Source organism: Melospiza melodia, chromosome 3, assembly GCF_035770615.1.
Source record: "Melospiza melodia melodia isolate bMelMel2 chromosome 3, bMelMel2.pri, whole genome shotgun sequence".
Classification (NCBI taxonomy): Eukaryota; Metazoa; Chordata; class Aves; order Passeriformes; family Passerellidae; genus Melospiza; species Melospiza melodia.
This window is the reverse complement of record NC_086196.1, coordinates 77028894-77052365: the sequence shown is the minus strand read 5'-3', so window position 1 is coordinate 77052365 and position 23472 is coordinate 77028894.

Genomic DNA, 23472 nt, shown 5'->3' with positions numbered 1-23472 from the left:
ATTAGTAGGAACTGCCTTTGAACATATCATGTAGATATACCACACACACTTTCCCTTCACTGAAAAATTACTGTTTACAACAAATAAGCAATTGACGATCAAAATTGATTGAAAGCATCTTAAACATGTCAAGTATTTCATTGTAGATGATCTGTGATCCAAATGCTTCTTCCACCTTCGAGAGGGACAGAAGAATTCTTCCATATCATGATGGTTTAAAATTGTATCAACCAATGTTTTCTGCTGAAAAGATATCATCTATTTTTTTCTATTTTTGGAAGAAAATATTCCTAGACATACAACAGGTGAGAACTAAGTAATTTTAAAGAAACAAATGAAATGAAAATATTCTGTAAATAGAATGAAATGAAAAGCTGTGTTTTAAATAGGAGCTAAATATTAAACAGAATTTTTGTACCAGGCATTTGAATTACTGCACCAGCTCTTTTGCCCATCAAGAGAGGCATTTAGCATTTCAGTCTTTTCCAAGGTGTTCATGATCTGCTATGCTGATCTCTGTGTGTGCCTAGGTGTGTGTGGAGGGGGGGGCATATGAAGGGGAGTGTGTATGTTTGCTTTACAATTGTTGTGGCAGATTCATGCCTCAGCTCCACATTTTGTTTTAAAAAGGTCACACCGAGTGGATATGAAGTTTACTATCAACAAGAGATCGATTCCCAAATCATCCATTTGACTCTCCTTTATAAATCATGTGCTTTGTTGCATATTTTATCAAATATACTTTCAAGCCAGATGGAGGAAGGAGGATGTGGGAATCCCTCCACCATCTTGCAACTTTTATGTAAGTAGGTTTTCAAGAAAATCATCATTTCTCTTTTAAATATGTCTGGAACAGGCATGATGGTAGTGTCAACCTGTTGGAGTTTTTGTTGCTGGAAGAAGTTGTACAAAAGGATTGGTTTTTACATTGACCAGTTACTGAATCAAGCGCAGGAATACATTGGAAATTTAGCTGGGGGTTCCTTTTCCCAGCAGACTACTTCTAGAACGAGCTTGTACACTGAAGCTGACTCTTTTGCTCTCTTTTTGTTTCTTTCCTATTTTCTTGGCTTCTTTGCCACTATCTAGACAATTTTGGAACTTTGTTCCCAACTAAAATGGTTTCAATAGTCTGATTGTGATCATACATTTTTACAAGGAATTTTTAAAATCTTTCCTCGAGTCCAGAAAGTCAAGGACTTAGATCTTTTTCTTCCCTTATCAATATTGCCATGAAATTGATAAATAAAGACCAACTCTTTATTTTTGTTTTTAACCCACGTAGATAATTCCCATCCATTAATCCATTTTGTGGACCAATAGCTGCCATTCTGATGGAAGCTGTCACTTCTTAACAATAGGCATTCTGTGACTATGTTGACAGCACTTTGGGTGAAGATCCTAACTGGTCTTAGATATACATAGGGAGAAATTTGCTCAGCCAGTGTCAGTCTTAAGCATGCGTATCAGAAGATCTTTCTAGAGCTGGGAATTTTCCCATGAAAGGGATTCAGTTAGGGAAGAGACACTTGTGCCAGAGTTTTACATTCTTCTTGAACACTGCTTAAGGAACTTAGATGCCATGTCCATTTGGATCTCTGTCTGCACAGAACTTTGTCATGCCAGTGCTTTGAAATGCATCTTGAAGAGAATTCACTAGCACAGAATGAAAGAGAGTGGAAGGGGTTGGTGGGGCTAACCAGGCCCAACCCCCCTGCCTAAACCAGGATACCTAGAGCCTCTTGCCCAGGATTCTATCTGGGTGTACTTTTAATGTCTTCAAAGATCCAGGCTCCACAATCTTTCTGGGCAGTCTGTGCCGTGGTTCAGTCACCCTGACAGTAAAGAAACATTTACTGATGTTCAAAGGCAATCTCCTGTATTTCAGTGTGTGCCCACTGCCTCTTGTCTTTTCCCTCAGCATCACTGAAAAGACACTGATTCCCTCCCCTTTGCACTATTGCTTCCATATGTATGTGTGATGCCATGTAGAGGTATGTCAAAAACCTCCCTGAAGCCCAGGCAGATAATATTCCCTTCATCTACCAGTCAAGTTGATTCATCAGAGGAGTTTAAAGTGATGTTCAGCATGAAATTCCCCTGAAAAATCATGCTAACTACATTATTTGGTCATCTGTCATGTGCCTGGCAAGGATTTCCAGGAAGAGCTGCTTCATCAACTTCCTGGGGATAAAAAAGAGGCTGGCTGGTTTGTACTATGGCGAGTCCTCTTAATTGCCTTTTTTGAAGATGGGTGTCATTTGCTAACATCCACTCTTTAGCCTCTCTTGTCGTCTACATCTTAGCAAAACGCTTTTCCACTATGTCTGGCTAGGAAAAACTGTGCCAGCACAGAAAACATCTCCCATCGTGTTCTAGAAGTTGCACGGATGTCTGCCAAGTGTTTGGCAGGAAGAAAAGAAAAGTTGTCCAAAACAGCTTCCAATCGAATGTTCCTGTGATTGGAAAAGTCAGGAGAGTGCAAAGGTACTGTTTTCTATCAGTTGGCAAGGTGCGCACACAATCCCAGTGTTGTACAGCTTGCTTCTTCACCTTCCCGAAGCTGCCGCTCTCGCCGGCTGCCGGAGCCCAAGAAGCGGCTTCTTCGCGCAAAGACGATTCTGCCGCTCACAGGGCTCTCCTTAGCGCGGCTTCTGCCGAAAGACGCCCGGCAGCGGCTCTTACCTCCGGAGAGCATCCTACCTTCGTCTTTAGCTCCTCTTCTCATCTACACCTCGGCAAAAAGCTTCTCCACTATGTCTGGCTAGGAAAAACTGTGCCAGCACAGAAAACATCTCCCATCGTGTTCTAGAAGTTGCACGGATGTCTGCCAAGTGTTTGGCAGGAAGAAAAGAAAAGTTGTCCAAAACAGCTTCCAATCGAATGTTCCTGTGATTGGAAAAGTCAGGAGAGTGCAAAGGTACTGTTTTCTATCAGTTGGCAAGGTGCGCACACAATCCCAGTGTTGTACAGCTTGCTTCTTCACCTTCCCGAAGCTGCCGCTCTCGCCGGCTGCCGGAGCCCAAGAAGCGGCTTCTTCGCGCAAAGACGATTGTGCCGCTCACAGGGCTCTCCTTAGCGCGGCTTCTGCCGAAAGACGCCCGGCAGCGGCTCTTACCTCCGGAGAGCATCCTACCTTCGTCTTTAGCTCCTCTTCTCATCTACACCTCGGCAAAAAGCTTTTCCACTATGTCTGGCTAGGAAAAACTGTGCCAGCACAGAAAACATCTCCCATCGTGTTCTAGAAGTTGCACGGATGTCTGCCAAGTGTTTGGCAGGAAGAAAAGAAAAGTTGTCCAAAACAGCTTCCAATCGAATGTTCCTGTGATTGGAAAAGTCAGGAGAGTGCAAAGGTACTGTTTTCTATCAGTTGGCAAGGTGCGCACACAATCCCAGTGTTGTACAGCTTGCTTCTTCACCTTCCCGAAGCTGCCGCTCTCGCCGGCTGCCGGAGCCCAAGAAGCGGCTTCTTCGCGCAAAGACGATTCTGCCGCTCACAGGGCTCTCCTTAGCGCGGCTTCTGCCGAAAGACGCCCGGCAGCGGCTCTTACCTCCGGAGAGCATCCTACCTTCGTCTTTCGCGTCTTTTGTAGTCTACATCTTAGCAAAACGCTTTTCCACTATGTCTGGCTAGGAAAAACTGTGCCAGCACAGAAAACATCTCCCATCGTGTTCTAGAAGTTGCACGGATGTCTGCCAAGTGTTTGGCAGGAAGAAAAGAAAAGTTGTCCAAAACAGCTTCCAATCGAATGTTCCTGTGATTGGAAAAGTCAGGAGAGTGCAAAGGTACTGTTTTCTATCAGTTGGCAAGGTGCGCACACAATCCCAGTGTTGTACAGCTTGCTTCTTCACCTTCCCGAAGCTGCCGCTCTCGCCGGCTGCCGGAGCCCAAGAAGCGGCTTCTTCGCGCAAAGACGATTGTGCCGCTCACAGTGCTCTCCTTAGCGCGGCTTCTGCCGAAAGACGCCCGGCAGGGCTCTTACCTCCGGAGAGCATCCTACCTTCGTCTTTCGCGTCTTTTGTAGTCTACATCTTAGCAAAACGCTTTTCCACTATGTCTGGCTAGGAAAAACTGTGCCAGCACAGAAAACATCTCCCATCGTGTTCTAGAAGTTGCACGGATGTCTGCCAAGTGTTTGGCAGGAAGAAAAGAAAAGTTGTCCAAAACAGCTTCCAATCGAATGTTCCTGTGATTGGAAAAGTCAGGAGAGTGCAAAGGTACTGTTTTCTATCAGTTGGCAAGGTGCGCACACAATCCCAGTGTTGTACAGCTTGCTTCTTCACCTTCCCGAAGCTGCCGCTCTCGCCGGCTGCCGGAGCCCAAGAAGCGGCTTCTTCGCGCAAAGACGATTCTGCCGCTCACAGGGCTCTCCTTAGCGCGGCTTCTGCCGAAAGACGCCCGGCAGCGGCTCTTACCTCCGGAGAGCATCCTACCTTCGTCTTTCGCGTCTTTTGTAGTCTACATCTTAGCAAAACGCTTTTCCACTATGTCTGGCTAGGAAAAACTGTGCCAGCACAGAAAACATCTCCCATCGTGTTCTAGAAGTTGCACGGATGTCTGCCAAGTGTTTGGCAGGAAGAAAAGAAAAGTTGTCCAAAACAGCTTCCAATCGAATGTTCCTGTGATTGGAAAAGTCAGGAGAGTGCAAAGGTACTGTTTTCTATCAGTTGGCAAGGTGCGCACACAATCCCAGTGTTGTACAGCTTGCTTCTTCACCTTCCCGAAGCTGCCGCTCTCGCCGACTGCCGGAGCCCAAGAAGCGGCTTCTTCGCGCAAAGACGATTGTGCCGCTCACAGTGCTCTCCTTAGCGCGGCTTCTGCCGAAAGACGCCCGGCAGCGGCTCTTACCTCCGGAGAGCATCCTACCTTCGTCTTTCTCGTCTTTTGTAGTCTACATCTTAGCAAAACGCTTTTCCACTATGTCTGGCTAGGAAAAACTGTGCCAGCACAGAAAACATCTCCCATCGTGTTCTAGAAGTTGCACGGATGTCTGCCAAGTGTTTGGCAGGAAGAAAAGAAAAGTTGTCCAAAACAGCTTCCAATCGAATGTTCCTGTGATTGGAAAAGTCAGGAGAGTGCAAAGGTACTGTTTTCTATCAGTTGGCAAGGTGCGCACACAATCCCAGTGTTGTACAGCTTGCTTCTTCACCTTCCCGAAGCTGCCGCTCTCGCCGGCTGCCGGAGCCCAAGAAGCGGCTTCTTCGCGCAAAGACGATTGTGCCACTCACAGTGCTCTCCTTAGCGCGGCTTCTGCCGAAAGACGCCCGGCAGCGGCTCTTACCTCCTGAGAGTGGCAGCTTCGGGAAGATGAAGAAGCAAGCTGTACAACACTGGGATTGTGTGCGCACCTTGCCAACTGATAGAAAACAGTACCTTTGCACTCTCCTGACTTTTCCAATCACAGGAACATTCGATTGGAAGCTGTTTTGGACAACTTTTCTTTTCTTCCTGCCAAACACTTGGCAGACATCCGTGCAACTTCTAGAACACGATGGGAGATGTTTTCTGTGCTGGCACAGTTTTTCCTAGCCAGACATAGTGGAAAAGCGTTTTGCTAAGATGTAGACTACAAAAGACGCGAAAGACGAAGGTAGGATGCTCTCCGGAGGTAAGAGCCGCTGCCGGGCGTCTTTCGGCAGGAGCCGCGCTAAGGAGAGCACTGTGAGCGGCACAATCGTCTTTGCGCGAAGAAGCCGCTTCTTCGGCTCCGGCAGCCGGCGAGAGCGGCAGCTTCGGGAAGGTGAAGAAGCAAGCTGTACAACACTGGGATTGTGTGCGCACCTTGCCAACTGATAGAAAACAGTATCTTTGCACTCTCCTGACTTTTCCAATCACAGGAACATTCGATTGGAAGCTGTTTTGGACAACTTTTCTTTTCTTCCTGCCAAACACTTGGCAGACATCCGTGCAACTTCTAGAACACGATGGGAGATGTTTTCTGTGCTGGCACAGTTTTTCCTAGCCAGACATAGTGGAAAAGCTTTTTGCCGAGGTGTAGATGAGAAGAGGAGCTAAAGACGAAGGTAGGGTGCTCTCCGGAGGTAAGAGCCGCTGCCGGGCGTCTTTCGGCAGAAGCCGCGCTAAGGAGAGCACTGTGAGCGGCACAATCGTCTTTGCGCGAAGAAGCCGCTTCTTGGGCTCCGGCAGCCGGCGAGAGCGGCAGCTTCGGGAAGGTGAAGAAGCAAGCTGTACAACACTGGGATTGTGTGCGCACCTTGCCAACTGATAGAAAACAGTACCTTTGCACTCTCCTGACTTTTCCAATCACAGGAACATTCGATTGGAAGCTGTTTTGGACAACTTTTCTTTTCTTCCTGCCAAACACTTGGCAGACATCCGTGCAACTTCTAGAACACGATGGGAGATGTTTTCTGTGCTGGCACAGTTTTTCCTAGCCAGACATAGTGGAAAAGCGTTTTGCTAAGATGTAGACTACAAAAGACGCGAAAGACGAAGGTAGGATGCTCTCCGGAGGTAAGAGCCGCTGCCGGGCGTCTTTCGGCAGAAGCCGCGCTAAGGAGAGCACTGTGAGCGGCACAATCGTCTTTGCGCGAAGAAGCCGCTTCTTGGGCTCCGGCAGCCGGCGAGAGCGGCAGCTTCGGGAAGGTGAAGAAGCAAGCTGTACAACACTGGGATTGTGTGCGCACCTTGCCAACTGATAGAAAACAGTACCTTTGCACTCTCCTGACTTTTCCAATCACAGGAACATTCGATTGGAAGCTGTTTTGGACAACTTTTCTTTTCTTCCTGCCAAACACTTGGCAGACATCCGTGCAACTTCTAGAACACGATGGGAGATGTTTTCTGTGCTGGCACAGTTTTTCCTAGCCAGACATAGTGGAGAAGCTTTTTGCCGAGGTGTAGATGAGAAGAGGAGCTAAAGACGAAGGTAGGGTGCTCTCCGGAGGTAAGAGCCGCTGCCGGGCGTCTTTCGGCAGAAGCCGCGCTAAGGAGAGCCCTGTGAGCGGCACAATCGTCTTTGCGCGAAGAAGCCGCTTCTTGGGCTCCGGCAGCCGGCGAGAGCGGCAGCTTCGGGAAGGTGAAGAAGCAAGCTGTACAACACTGGGATTGTGTGCGCACCTTGCCAACTGATAGAAAACAGTACCTTTGCACTCTCCTGACTTTTCCAATCACAGGAACATTCGATTGGAAGCTGTTTTGGACAACTTTTCTTTTCTTCCTGCCAAACACTTGGCAGACATCCGTGCAACTTCTAGAACACGATGGGAGATGTTTTCTGTGCTGGCACAGTTTTTCCTAGCCAGACATAGTGGAAAAGCGTTTTGCTAAGATGTAGACGACAAGAGAGGCTAAAGAGTGGATGTTAGCATATGACACCCATCTTCAAAAAAGGCAATTAAGAGGACTCGCCATAGTACAAACCAGCCAGCCTCTTTTTTATCCCCAGGAAGTTGATGAAGCAGCTCTTCCTGGAAATCCTTGCCAGGCACATGACAGATGACCAAATAATGTAGTTAGCATGATTTTTCAGGGGAATTTCATGCTGAACATCACTTTAAACTCCTCTGATGAATCAACTTGACTGGTAGATGAAGGGAATATTATCTGCCTGGGCTTCAGGGAGGTTTTTGACATACCTCTACATGGCATCACACATACATATGGAAGCAATAGTGCAAAGGGGAGGGAATCAGTGTCTTTTCAGTGATGCTGAGGGTAAAGACAAGAGGCAGTGGGCACACACTGAAATACAGGAGATTGCCTTTGAACATCAGTAAATGTTTCTTTACTGTCAGGGTGACTGAACCACGGCACAGACTGCCCAGAAAGATTGTGGAGCCTGGATCTTTGAAGACATTAAAAGTACACCCAGATAGAATCCTGGGCAAGAGGCTCTAGGTATCCTGGTTTAGGCAGGGGGGTTGGGCCTGGTTAGCCCCACCAACCCCTTCCACTCTCTTTCATTCTGTGCTAGTGAATTCTCTTCAAGATGCATTTCAAAGCACTGGCATGACAAAGTTCTGTGCAGACAGAGATCCAAATGGACATGGCATCTAAGTTCCTTAAGCAGTGTTCAAGAAGAATGTAAAACTCTGGCACAAGTGTCTCTTCCCTAACTGAATCCCTTTCATGGGAAAATTCCCAGCTCTAGAAAGATCTTCTGATACGCATGCTTAAGACTGACACTGGCTGAGCAAATTTCTCCCTATGTATATCTAAGACCAGTTAGGATCTTCACCCAAAGTGCTGTCAACATAGTCACAGAATGCCTATTGTTAAGAAGTGACAGCTTCCATCAGAATGGCAGCTATTGGTCCACAAAATGGATTAATGGATGGGAATTATCTACGTGGGTTAAAAACAAAAATAAAGAGTTGGTCTTTATTTATCAATTTCATGGCAATATTGATAAGGGAAGAAAAAGATCTAAGTCCTTGACTTTCTGGACTCGAGGAAAGATTTTAAAAATTCCTTGTAAAAATGTATGATCACAATCAGACTATTGAAACCATTTTAGTTGGGAACAAAGTTCCAAAATTGTCTAGATAGTGGCAAAGAAGCCAAGAAAATAGGAAAGAAACAAAAAGAGAGCAAAAGAGTCAGCTTCAGTGTACAAGCTCGTTCTAGAAGTAGTCTGCTGGGAAAAGGAACCCCCAGCTAAATTTCCAATGTATTCCTGCGCTTGATTCAGTAACTGGTCAATGTAAAAACCAATCCTTTTGTACAACTTCTTCCAGCAACAAAAACTCCAACAGGTTGACACTACCATCATGCCTGTTCCAGACATATTTAAAAGAGAAATGATGATTTTCTTGAAAACCTACTTACATAAAAGTTGCAAGATGGTGGAGGGATTCCCACATCCTCCTTCCTCCATCTGGCTTGAAAGTATATTTGATAAAATATGCAACAAAGCACATGATTTATAAGGGAGAGTCAAATGGATGATTTGGGAATCGATCTCTTGTTGATAGTAAACTTCATATCCACTCGGTGTGACCTTTTTAAAACAAAATGTGGAGCTGAGGCATGAATCTGCCACAACAATTGTAAAGCAAACATACACACTCCCCTTCATATGCCCCCCCCTCCACACACACCTAGGCACACACAGAGATCAGCATAGCAGATCATGAACACCTTGGAAAAGACTGAAATGCTAAATGCCTCTCTTGATGGGCAAAAGAGCTGGTGCAGTAATTCAAATGCCTGGTACAAAAATTCTGTTTAATATTTAGCTCCTATTTAAAACACAGCTTTTCATTTCATTCTATTTACAGAATATTTTCATTTCATTTGTTTCTTTAAAATTACTTAGTTCTCACCTGTTGTATGTCTAGGAATATTTTCTTCCAAAAATAGAAAAAAATAGATGATATCTTTTCAGCAGAAAACATTGGTTGATACAATTTTAAACCATCATGATATGGAAGAATTCTTCTGTCCCTCTCGAAGGTGGAAGAAGCATTTGGATCACAGATCATCTACAATGAAATACTTGACATGTTTAAGATGCTTTCAATCAATTTTGATCGTCAATTGCTTATTTGTTGTAAACAGTAATTTTTCAGTGAAGGGAAAGTGTGTGTGGTATATCTACATGATATGTTCAAAGGCAGTTCCTACTAATGGCCAGGCTGAATTCCAGTAAATAATGTCCCGAATGATATTTTGCCGCCTTCTTTGGCACTTCATGAAATCTTACCCCGATGAAGTGCTGAAACACAGAGATTTTCTCTTAGAGAGTGTCTCATGTTGTAACCTATCCCATGGATTTTATGCTGTAATTCTTATCTCTTTTAAAATTTACTATCTTCTGTACAGTTTTCATGAAACTTTCTGTTACAGTAGTGAATAGCACAGATAAATGTCATTTTGTACAACTTTGAATTTACCCCAAGAGCTGAGAGAAAACTTGATCCTATACTTCAATCCGAGTTTCTTCTATAGTCCAACTTTGTTTCTCTACCATCAAGCTTCTCCTTTGTTGCTGCTCCAAGCCCCGTCCAAGGTGACCTTGAATACTTTCAGGGATGGGACACCCACAACTTCTCTGGGCAACCTGTTCCAGTGTTCCAGCACTCCCACAGTAAAAAAGGCCTTCCTTTCATCTAATATGTGTAGGAAATCATAAATCTAGGCATAGAAGCTTGGAGTGCAAATTTGAAATTCTTTGGATTTGAAGCACATTTTATATGAATACTGACTTACAGATGACTAAAAGATGTTGATGGGCATTTGAGCTGACAAGTTTTGAAAAAGTGCACGGAAATTAAAATTGAAACCACTAAAATTAAAAACTCCTTGCCATTTTCTTTTTCCTCTCCTATTCAAAATTGCATATGTCAGATATCAGTGCTTCATGCAAACCTCTCAGATGCTCTCAGAGAAAAAGCTTTTCTTTCAGACTAAGTTGCGGTTGACGTAGAACACTAGCAGGAGTGAAAGATTTTCTGGGCATCGGGGCAGCCCGTTCTCCTTGGATTTGTGTGCAGAATGCATTTTATCCAAACTGGAAAATAGATCCCAGCTCTGTTCTATTCATCATTCTTACTTCATCAGGCCAGAAGATTCTGTGAAAAGTAGCCTGTGGACCTTGAAGACAGCGCATGTGAACCAGATGAGAGGTGATAGAGAAGTTGAGGGAGAGAAGAAAGAGCATGAGGCTGAAACCAGAAAGTATTTCTCCACGTGATCATGGAAGATTGCAGGAGCCACTTGGTACTATCAAACCAGCCCAACTTGGCACTGGTGCCACCTTGGGTCTGAGAGCCATGTTGCATATCGTGCATTTTAAGGAGCCAGCTGGCCACACCCAGCCATATGCCCCCAAACACAAACCAAGGCCCTTTTCTCTGGCAAACAAAACTCAGCTGCCCTGCTTCTGGATGGCAGATTGCAGGAACCACTTGGTACTATCAAACCAGCCGAACTTGGCACTGGTGCCACCATGGGTCTGGTCACCATCCTGCCTATTGTAGCTTTTCAGGAGCCAGCCGGTCACTCTCAGCCATAGGCCCCCAAACACAAACCTCGGCCCGTTTCCCTGGCAAACAAAAGTAAGCTGCCCCGCTTCTGCATGGCAGATTGCAGGAGCTACTTAGTACTATCAAATCAGCCCGACTTGGCACAGGTGCCACCTTGGATCTGGGAACCATCCTGTGTATCGTGGATTTTCAGGGGCCAGCCGGCCACTCTCAGCCATATGCCCCCAAAAACAAACCACGGACCTTTTCTCTGGCAAACAAAAATCAGCTGCCCCACTTCTGGATGGCAGATTGCAGGAGCCACTTGGGACTATCACACCAGCACAACATGGCACTTGTGCCACCTTGGATCTGGGAACAATCCTGCGTATCGTACATATTCAGGAACCAGCCGAACACTCCCAGCCACAGGCCCCCAAACACAAACAACGGCCCATTTCCCTGGCAAACAAAACTCAGCTGCCCCGCTTCTGGATGGCAGTTTGCAGGAGCCACTTGGGACTATCAAACCAGCCCGACTTGGTAATGGTACCACCTTGGATCTGGGAACCATCCTTCCTATCGTGGATTTTCAGGGGCCAGCCGGTCATTCCCAGCCATATGCCCCCAAACACAAACCTCGGCCCTTTCCTCTGGCAAACAAAACTCAACTGCCCCTCTTCTGGATGGCAAATTGCAGGACGCACTTGGTACTACAAAAAGAGCCCGACTTGGCAGTGGTGCCACCTTGGCTCTGGGAACCATCCTGCGTATCGAGCATTTTAAGGAGCCAGCCGGCAATTCCCAGCCGTATGCCCCAAAAAGAGACCATGGACATTTTCTCTGGCAAAAAAAACTCAGCTGTCCCGCTTCTGGATGGCAGATTGCAGGAGTCACTTTGAACCATACAACCAGCCTTACTTGGCACTGGTGCCACCTTGGATCTGGGAACCATCCTGCCTATCGTTGATTTTCAGGGGCCAGCCGGCCACTCTCAGCCATAGGCCCCCAAACACAAACCACAGCCCTTTTCTCTAGCAAACAAAATTCAACTGCCCCGCTTCTGGATGGCAAATTGCAGGAGCCACTGGGTACTACAAAAACAGCCTGACTTGGCACTGGTGCCACCTTGCGTCTGGTTACCATGCGGCGTATCGTGCATTTTAAGGAGCCAGGTGGCCACTCCCAGCCATATGCCCCCAAACACAACCCACGGCCCTTTTCTCTGGCAAACAAAACTCAGCTGCCCCGCTTCAGGATGGCAGATTGCAGGAGACACTTGGTACTATCAAACCAGCCCGACTTGGCACTGGTGCCACCTTGGGTCTGGGAACCATCCTGCGTATTGTGGATTGTCCGGAGACAGCCGACCACTCTCGGCCACAGAGCCCAATCAAAAACAAAGGTCCGTTTCCCTGGCAAAAAAAACTCAGCTGCCCCGCTTCTGGATGGGAGATTGCAGGAGGCACTTGACACTGTCAAACGAGCCCCACTTGGCACTGGTGCCACCTTGGGTCTGGGAACCATGCTGCGTATCGTGGATTTTCAGGAGCCAGCCGGCCACTGCCAGCCACAGGCCCCCAAACACAAACCACAGCCTTTTCCTCTGGCAAACAAAACTCAGCTGCCCCGCTTCTGGATGGCAGATTGCAGGAGCCACTTGGTACTATCAAACCAGCCCGACTTGGCACTGGTGCCACCTTGGGTCTGGGAACCATCCTGCCTATCGTGGATTTTAAGGAGCCAGCCGGCTACTCCCAGCCACAGGCCCCCAACAAAAACCACGGCCCTTTTTTCTCGCAAACAAAACTTAGCTGCCTCACTTCTGGATGGCAGATTGCAGGAGCCACTTGGTGTAATCAAACCAGCCCGACTTGGCACTGGTGCCACCTTGGGTCTGGGAACCATCCTGCGTATCGTGGATTCTAAGGAGCCAGCCGGCCACTCCCAGCCACAGGCCCCCAAACAAAATCAACGGCGCTGTTCCCTGGAAAACAAAACACGCCTGCCAACTTTTTGATGGAGTTTGCAGGAGCCACTTGGTACTATCAAACCAGCCCGACTTGGCACTGGTGCCACCTTGGGTCTGGGAAACATCCTGCGTATCGTGGATTCTTAGGAGCCAGCCGGCCACTCCTAGCCACAGACCCCCAAACAAAAACCTAGGCCTATTTCTCTGGCAAACAAAAGTAAGCTGCCCTGCTTCTGGATGGCAGATTGCAGGAGACACTTGGTACTATCAAACCAGCCCGACTTGGCACTGGTGCCACCTTGGATCTGGGAACCATGCTGTGTATCGTGGATATTCAGGGGCCAGCTGGCCACTCTCAGCCATATGTCCCCAAACAGAAACCTCGGCCCGTTTCTCTGGCAAACAAAACTCAACTGCCCCTCTTCTGGATGGCAAATTGCAGGATGAACTTGATACTAAAACCGCAGGCCGACTTGGTAGTGGTGACACCTTGGGCCTGGGAACCATCATGCGTATCGAGCATTTTAAGGAGCCAGCCGGCCACTCCCAGCAATATGCCCCCAAAAACAATCCACGGAATTTTTCTCTGGCAAACAAAAATCAGCTGCCCCGCTTCTGGATGGCAGATTGCAGGAGCCACTTTGCACCATCAAACCAGCCCGACTTGGCACTGGTGCCACCTTGCATCTGGGAACCATGCTGCCTAGCGTGGATTTTCAGGAGCCAGCCGGCCACTCTCAGCTATATGCCCCCAAACAAAACCCACGGCCCGTTTCCCTGGCAAACAAAATTAAGCTGCCCCGCTTCTGGATGGCAGATTGCAGGACGCACTTGGTAGTATCAAACCAGCCCGACTTGGCACTGGTGCCACCTTGGGTCTGGGAACCATCCTGCGTATCGTGGGTTCAAAGGAGCCAGCCGGCCACTCCCAGCCACAGGCCCCCAAATACAAACAATGGCGCTTTTCCCTGGAAAACAAAACTCGCCTGCCAACTTTTTGATGGCAGATTGCAGGAGCCACTTGGTACTATCAAATCAGCCCAACTTGGCACTGCTGCCACCATGGGTCTGGTAACCATCCTGCCTATTGTAGCTTTTCAGGAGCCAGCCGGTCACTCCCAGCCATAGGTCCCCAGTCACAAACCTCGGCCCGTTTCCCTGGCAAACAAAAGTAAGCTGCCCCGCTTCTGGATGGCAGATTGCAGGAGCCACTTGGTACTATCAAACCAGCCCAACTTGGCACTGGTGCCACCTTGGGTCTGGGAACCATGCTGCGTAACACAGATTCTAAGGAGCCAGTCGGCCACTCCCAGCCACAAGCCCCCAAACACAAACAACGGCGCTATTCTCTGGCAAACAAAACTCAACTTCCCCTCTTCTGGATGGCAAATTGCAGGACGCACTTGGTACTATAAAAACAGCCCGACTTGGCACTGGTGCCACCTTGGGTCTGGGAACCATCCTGCGTATTGTGGGTTGTCAGGAGCCAGCCGAACACTCTCGGCCACAGACCCCAATTAAAAACAACGGCCCGTTTCACAGGCAAACAAAACTCAGCTGCCCCGCTTCTGGATGGGAGATTGCAGGAGGCACTTGACACTGTGAAACCAGCCCCACTTGGCACTGGTGCCACCTTGGGTCTGGGAACCATGCTGCGTATCATGGATTTTCAGGAGCCAGCCGGTCACTCTCAGCCATAGGCCCCCAAACACAAACCTCGGCCCGTTTCCCTGGCAAACAAAAGTAAGCTGCCCCGCTTCTGCATGGCAGATTGCAGGAGCTACTTAGTACTATCAAATCAGCCCGACTTGGCACAGGTGCCACCTTGGATCTGGGAACCATCCTGTGTATCGTGGATTTTCAGGGGCCAGCCGGCCACTCTCAGCCATATGCCCCCAAAAACAAACCACGGACCTTTTCTCTGGCAAACAAAAATCAGCTGCCCCACTTCTGGATGGCAGATTGCAGGAGCCACTTGGGACTATCACACCAGCACAACATGGCACTGCTGCCACCTTGGATCTGGGAACAATCCTGCGTATCGTACATATTCAGGAACCAGCCGAACACTCCCAGCCACAGGCCCCCAAACACAAACAACGGCCCATTTCCCTGGCAAACAAAACTCAGCTGCCCCGCTTCTGGATGGCAGTTTGCAGGAGCCACTTGGGACTATCAAACCAGCCCGACTTGGTAATGGTACCACCTTGGATCTGGGAACCATCCTTCCTATCGTGGATTTTCAGGGGCCAGCCGGTCATTCCCAGCCATATGCCCCCAAACACAAACCTCGGCCCTTTCCTCTGGCAAACAAAACTCAACTGCCCCTCTTCTGGATGGCAAATTGCAGGACGCACTTGGTACTACAAAAAGAGCCCGACTTGGCAGTGGTGCCACCTTGGCTCTGGGAACCATCCTGCGTATCGAGCATTTTAAGGAGCCAGCCGGCAATTCCCAGCCGTATGCCCCAAAAAGAGACCATGGACATTTTCTCTGGCAAAAAAAACTCAGCTGTCCCGCTTCTGGATGGCAGATTGCAGGAGTCACTTTGAACCATACAACCAGCCTTACTTGGCACTGGTGCCACCTTGGATCTGGGAACCATCCTGCCTATCGTTGATTTTCAGGGGCCAGCCGGCCACTCTCAGCCATAGGCCCCCAAACACAAACCACAGCCCTTTTCTCTAGCAAACAAAATTCAACTGCCCCGCTTCTGGATGGCAAATTGCAGGAGCCACTGGGTACTACAAAAACAGCCTGACTTGGCACTGGTGCCACCTTGCGTCTGGTTACCATGCGGCGTATCGTGCATTTTAAGGAGCCAGGTGGCCACTCCCAGCCATATGCCCCCAAACACAACCCACGGCCCTTTTCTCTGGCAAACAAAACTCAGCTGCCCCGCTTCTGGATGGCAGATTGCAGGAGACACTTGGTACTATCAAACCAGCCCGACTTGGCACTGGTGCCACCTTGGGTCTGGGAACCATCCTGCGTATTGTGGATTGTCCGGAGACAGCCGACCACTCTCGGCCACAGAGCCCAATCAAAAACAAAGGTCCGTTTCCCTGGCAAAAAAAACTCAGCTGCCCCGCTTCTGGATGGGAGATTGCAGGAGGCACTTGACACTGTCAAACGAGCCCCACTTGGCACTGGTGCCACCTTGGGTCTGGGAACCATGCTGCGTATCGTGGATTTTCAGGAGCCAGCCGGCCACTGCCAGCCACAGGCCCCCAAACACAAACCACAGCCTTTTCCTCTGGCAAACAAAACTCAGCTGCCCCGCTTCTGGATGGCAGATTGCAGGAGCCACTTGGTACTATCAAACCAGCCCGACTTGGCACTGGTGCCACCTTGGGTCTGGGAACCATCCTGCGTATCGTGGATTCTAAGGAGCCAGCCGGCCACTCCCAGCCACAGGCCCCCAAACAAAATCAACGGCGCTGTTCCCTGGAAAACAAAACACGCCTGCCAACTTTTTGATGGAGTTTGCAGGAGCCACTTGGTACTATCAAACCAGCCCGACTTGGCACTGGTGCCAACTTGGGTCTGGGAAACATCCTGCGTATCGTGGATTCTTAGGAGCCAGCCGGCCACTCCTAGCCACAGACCCCCAAACAAAAACCTAGGCCTATTTCTCTGGCAAACAAAAGTAAGCTGCCCTGCTTCTGGATGGCAGATTGCAGGAGACACTTGGTACTATCAAACCAGCCCGACTTGGCACTGGTGCCACCTTGGATCTGGGAACCATGCTCTGTATCGTGGATATTCAGGGGCCAGCTGGCCACTCTCAGCCATATGTCCCCAAACAGAAACCTCGGCCCGTTTCTCTGGCAAACAAAACTCAACTGCCCCTCTTCTGGATGGCAAATTGCAGGATGAACTTGATACTAAAACCGCAGGCCGACTTGGTAGTGGTGACACCTTGGGCCTGGGAACCATCATGCGTATCGAGCATTTTAAGGAGCCAGCCGGCCACTCCCAGCAATATGCCCCCAAAAACAATCCACGGAATTTTTCTCTGGCAAACAAAAATCAGCCGCCCCGCTTCTGGATGGCAGATTGCAGGGGCCACTTTGCACCATCAAACCAGCCCGACTTGGCACTGGTGCCACCTTGCATCTGGGAACCATGCTGCCTAGCGTGGATTTTCAGGAGCCAGCCGGCCACTCTCAGCTATATGCCCCCAATCAAAACCCACGGCCCGTTTCCCTGGCAAACAAAAGTAAGCTGCCCCGCTTCTGGATGGCAGATTGCAGGACGCACTTGGTAGTATCAAACCAGCCCGACTTGGCACTGGTGCCACCTTGGGTCTGGGAACCATCCTGCGTATCGTGGGTTCAAAGGAGCCAGCCGGCCACTCCCAGCCACAGGCCCCCAAATACAAACAATGGCGCTTTTCCCTCGAAAACAAAACTCGCCTGCCAACTTTTTGATGGCAGATTGCAGGAGCAACTTGGTACTATCAAATCAGCCCAACTTGGCACTGCTGCCACCATGGGTCTGGTAACCATCCTGCCTATTGTAGCTTTTCAGGAGCCAGCCGGTCACTCCCAGCCATAGGTCCCCAGTCACAAACCTCGGCCCGTTTCCCTGGCAAACAAAAGTAAGCTGCCCCGCTTCTGGATGGCAGATTGCAGCAGCCACTTGGTACTATCAAACCAGCCCAACTTGGCACTGGTGCCACCTTGGGTCTGGGAACCATGCTGCGTAACACAGATTCTAAGGAGCCAGTCGGCCACTCCCAGCCACAAGCCCCCAAACACAAACAACGGCGCTATTCTCTGGCAAACAAAACTCAACTTCCCCTCTTCTGGATGGCAAATTGCAGGACGCACTTGGTACTATAAAAACAGCCCGACTTGGCACTGGTGCCACCTTGGGTCTGGGAACCATCCTGCGTATTGTGGGTTGTCAGGAGCCAGCCGAACACTCTCGGCCACAGACCCCAATTAAAAACAACGGCCCGTTTCACAGGCAAACAAAACTCAGCTGCCCCGCTTCTGGATGGGAGATTGCAGGAGGCACTTGACACTGTGAAACCAGCCCCACTTGGCACTGGTGCCACCTTGGGTCTGGGAACCATGCTGCGTATCATGGATTTTCAGGAGCCAGCCGGTCACTCTCAGCCATAGGCCCCCAAACACAAACCTCGGCCCGTTTCCCTGGCAAACAAAAGTAAGCTGCCCCGCTTCTGCATGGCAGATTGCAGGAGCTACTTAGTACTATCAAATCAGCCCGACTTGGCACAGGTGCCACCTTGGATCTGGGAACCATCCTGTGTATCGTGGATTTTCAGGGGCCAGCCGGCCACTCTCAGCCATATGCCCCCAAAAACAAACCACGGACCTTTTCTCTGGCAAACAAAAATCAGCTGCCCCACTTCTGGATGGCAGATTGCAGGAGCCACTTGGGACTATCACACCAGCACAACATGGCACTGCTGCCACCTTGGATCTGGGAACAATCCTGCGTATCGTACATATTCAGGAACCAGCCGAACACTCCCAGCCACAGGCACCCAAACACAAACAACGGCCCATTTCCCTGGCAAACAAAACTCAGCTGCCCCGATTCTGGATGGCAGTTTGCAGGAGCCACTTGGGACTATCAAACCAGCCCGACTTGGTAATGGTACCACCTTGGATCTGGGAACCATCCGGCGTATCGTGGATTTTCAGGGGCCAGCCGGTCATTCCCAGCCATATGCCCCCAAACACAAACCTCGGCCCTTTCCTCTGGCAAACAAAACTCAACTGCCCCTCTTCTGGATGGCAAATTGCAGGACGCACTTGGTACTACAAAAAGAGCCCGACTTGGCAGTGGTGCCACCTTGGCTCTGGGAACCATCCTGCGTATCGAGCATTTTAAGGAGCCAGCCGGCAATTCCCAGCCGTATGCCCCAAAAAGAAACCATGGACATTTTCTCTGGCAAAAAAAACTCAGCTGTCCCGCTTCTGGATGGCAGATTGCAGGAGTCACTTTGAACCCTACAACCAGCCTTACTTGGCACTGGTGCCACCTTGGATCTGGGAACCATCCTGCCTATCGTTGATTTTCAGGGGCCAGCCGGCCACTCTCAGCCATAGGCCCCCAAACACAAACCACAGCCCTTTTCTCTAGCAAACAAAATTCAACTGCCCCGCTTCTGGATGGCAAATTGCAGGAGCCACTGGGTACTACAAAAACAGCCTGACTTGGCACTGGTGCCACCTTGCGTCTGGTTACCATGCGGCGTATCGTGCATTTTAAGGAGCCAGGTGGCCACTCCCAGCCATATGCCCCCAAACACAACCCACGGCCCTTTTCTCTGGCAAACAAAACTCAGCTGCCCCGCTTCTGGATGGCAGATTGCAGGAGACACTTGGTACTATCAAACCAGCCCGACTTGGCACTGGTGCCACCTTGGGTCTGGGAACCATCCTGCGTATTGTGGATTGTCAGGAGACAGCCGACCACTCTCGGCCACAGAGCCCAATCAAAAACAAAGGTCCGTTTCCCTGGCAAAAAAAACTCAGCCGCCCCGCTTCTGGATGGGAGATTGCAGGAGGCACTTGACACTGTCAAACGAGCCCCACTTGGCACTGGTGCCACCTTGGGTCTGGGAACCATGCTGCGTATCGTGGATTTTCAGGAGCCAGCCGGCCACTGCCAGCCACAGGCCCCCAAACACAAACCACAGCCTTTTTCTCTGGCAAACAAAACTCAGCTGCCCCGCTTCTGGATGGCAGATTGCAGGAGCCACTTGGTACTATCAAACCAGCCCGACTTGGCACTGGTGCCACCTTGGGTCTGGGAACCATCCTGCCTATCGTGGATTTTAAGGAGCCAGCCGGCTACTCCCAGCCACAGGCCCCCAACAAAAACCACGGCCCTTTTTTCTCGCAAACAAAACTTAGCTGCCTCACTTCTGGATGGCAGATTGCAGGAGCCACTTGGTGTAATCAAACCAGCCCGACTTGGCACTGGTGCCACCTTGGGTCTGGGAACCATCCTGCGTATCGTGGATTCTAAGGAGCCAGCCGGCCACTCCCAGCCACAGGCCCCCAAACAAAATCAACGGCGCTGTTCCCTGGAAAACAAAACACGCCTGCCAACTTTTTGATGGAGTTTGCAGGAGCCACTTGGTACTATCAAACCAGCCCGACTTGGCACTGGTGCCACCTTGGGTCTGGGAAACATCCTGCGTATCGTGGATTCTTAGGAGCCAGCCGGCCACTCCTAGCCACAGGCCCCCAAACAAAAACCTAGGCCTATTTCTCTGGCAAACAAAAGTAAGCTGCCCTGCTTCTGGATGGCAGATTGCAGGAGACACTTGGTACTATCAAACCAGCCCGACTTGGCACTGGTGCCACCTTGGATCTGGGAACCATGCTCTGTATCGTGGATATTCAGGGGCCAGCCGGCCACTCTCAGCCATATGTCCCCAAACAGAAACCTCGGCCCGTTTCTCTGGCAAACAAAACTCAACTGCCCCTCTTCTGGATGGCAAATTGCAGGATGAACTTGATACTAAAACCGCAGGCCGACTTGGTAGTGGTGACACCTTGGGCCTGGGAACCATCATGCGTATCGAGCATTTTAAGGAGCCAGCCGGCCACTCCCAGCAATATGCCCCCAAAAACAATCCACGGAATTTTTCTCTGGCAAACAAAAATCAGCTGCCCCGCTTCTGGATGGCAGATTGCAGGAGACACTTTGCACCATCAAACCAGCCCGACTTGGCACTGGTGCCACCTTGCATCTGGGAACCATGCTGCCTAGCGTGGATTTTCAGGAGCCAGCCGGCCACTCTCAGCTATATGCCCCCAATCAAAACCCACGGCCCGTTTCCCTGGCAAACAAAAGTAAGCTGCCCCGCTTCTGGATGGCAGATTGCAGGACGCACTTGGTAGTATCAAACCAGCCCGACTTGGCACTGGTGCCACCTTGGGTCTGGGAACCATCCTGCGTATCGTGGGTTCAAAGGAGCCAGCCGGCCACTCCCAGCCACAGGCCCCCAAATACAAACAATGGCGCTTTTCCCTGGAAAACAAAACTCGCCTGCCAACTTTTTGATGGCAGATTGCCGGAGCCACTTGGTACTATCAAACCAGCCCAACTTGGCACTGGTGCCACCATGGGTCTGGTAACCATCCTGCCTATTGTAGATTTTCAGGAGCCAGCCGGTCACTCCCAGCCATAGGTCCCCAGTCACAAACCTCGGCCCGTTTCCCTGGCAAACAAAAGTAAGCTGCCCCGCTTCTGGATGGCAGATTGCAGGAGCCACTTGGTACTATCAAACCAGCCCAACTTGGCACTGGTGCCACCTTGGGTCTGGGAACCATGCTGCGTAACACAGATTCTAAGGAGCCAGTCGGCCACTACCAGCCACAAGCCCCCAAACACAAACAACGGCGCTATTCTCTGGCAAACAAAACTCAACTGCCCCTCTTCTGGATGGCAAATTGCAGGACGCACTTGGTACTATAAAAACAGCCCGACTTGGCACTGGTGCCACCTTGGGTCTGGGAACCATCCTGCGTATTGTGGGTTGTCAGGAGCCAGCCGAACACTCCCAGCCACAGGCCCCCAAATACAAACCAAAGCCTTTTTCTCTGGCAAACAAAACTCAGCTGCCCCGCTTCTGGATGGCAGATTGCAGGAGCCACTTGGGACTATCACACCAGAACAACATGGCACTGCTGCCACCTTGGATCTGGGAACCATCCTTCCTATCGTGGATTTTCAGGGGCCAGCCGGTCACTCTCAGCCATAGGCCCCAAACACAAACCACGGCCCTTTTCTCTGGAAAACAAAACTCAACTGCCCCTCTTCTGGATGGCAGATTGCAGGAGCCACTGGGTACTATGAAACCAGCCCTACTTGGCACTGATGCCACCTTGGGTCTGGGAACCATCCTGCGTATCATGGATTTTCAGGAGCCAGCCGGCCACTGCCAGCCACAGGCCCCGAAACACAAACAACAGCCTTTTTCTCTGGCAAACAAAATTCAGCTGCCCCGCTTCTGGATGGCAGATTGCAGGAACCACTTGGTACTAACAAACCAGCCCGACTTGGCACTGGTGCCACCTTGGGTCTGGGAACCATCCTGCGTATCGTGGATTCTAAGGAGCCAGCTGGCCACTCCCAGCCACAGGCCCCAAAACACGCACAACGGTGCTTTTCCCTGGAAAACAAAACTCGCCTGCCAAACTTTTGATGGCAGATTGCAGGAGCCACTTGGTACTATCAAACCAGCCCAACTTGGCACTGGTGCCACCATGGGTCTGGTCACCATCCTGCCTATCGTAGCTTTTCAGGAGCCAGCCAGCCACCCCAATCCAGAGGCCCCCAGACAAATATTTCGGCCCGTTTCCCTGGCAAACAAAAGTAAGCTGCCCCGCTTCTGCATGGCAGATTGCAGGAGCCACTTTGCACCATCAAACCAGCCCAACTTGGCACTGGTGCCACCTCAGGTCTGGGAACCATCCTGCGTATCGTGGGTTCTAAGGAGCCAGCCGGCCACTCCCAGCCACAGGCCCCCAAACACAAACAACGGCGCTTTTCCCTGGAAAACACAACTCGCCTGCCAACTTTTTGATGGCAGATTGCAGGAGCCACTTGGTACTATCAAACCAGCCCAACTTGGCACTGGTGCCACCATGGGTCTGGTCACCATCCTGCCTATCGTAGCTTTTCAGGAGCCAGCCAGCCACCCCCAGCCAGAGGCCCCTAGACACAAACCTCGGCCCGTTTCCCTGGCAAACAAAAGTAAGCTGCCCCGCTTCTGCATGGCAGATTGCAGGAGCTGCTTAGTACTATCAAACCAGCCCGACTTGGCACTGGTGCCACCTCAGGTCTGGGAACCATCCTGCCTATCGTGGATTTTCAGGGGCCAGCCGGCCACTCTCAGCCATATGCCCCCAAAAACAAACCACGGCCCTTTTCTCTGGCAAACAAAACTCAACTGCCCCTCTTCTGGATGGCAAATTTTAGGACGCCCTTAGTACTACGAACACCGCCCGACGTGGCCCTGGTGCCACCTTGTGTCAGGGAACCATCCTGCATATCGAGCTTTTTAAGGAGCCAGACGGCCACGCCCAGCCATAAACCCCCAAAAACAAACCACGGACTATTTCTCTTGGAAACAAAAATCCGCTGCCCCGCGTCTGGATGGCAGATTGCAGGAGCCACTTTGCACCATCAAACCAGCCCGACTTGGCACTGGTGCCACCTTGGGTCTGGGAACAATCCTGCATATCGTGGATTCTAAGGAGCCAGCCGGCCACTCCCAGCCACAGGCCCCCAAACACAAACAACGGCGCTTTTCCCTGGAAAACAAAATTCGCCTGCCAACTTTTTGATGGCAGATTGCAGGAGCCACTTGGTACTATCAAACCAGCCCAACTTGGCACTGGTGCCACCTCTGGTCTGGGAACCATCCTGCCTATCGTAGCTTTTCAGGAGCCAGCCGGTCACTCCCAGCCATAGACCCCCAGACACAAACCTCGGCCCGTTTCCCTGGAAAACAAAAGTAAGCTACCCCAATTCTGGATGGCAGATTGCAGGAGCCACTTGGTACTATCAAATCA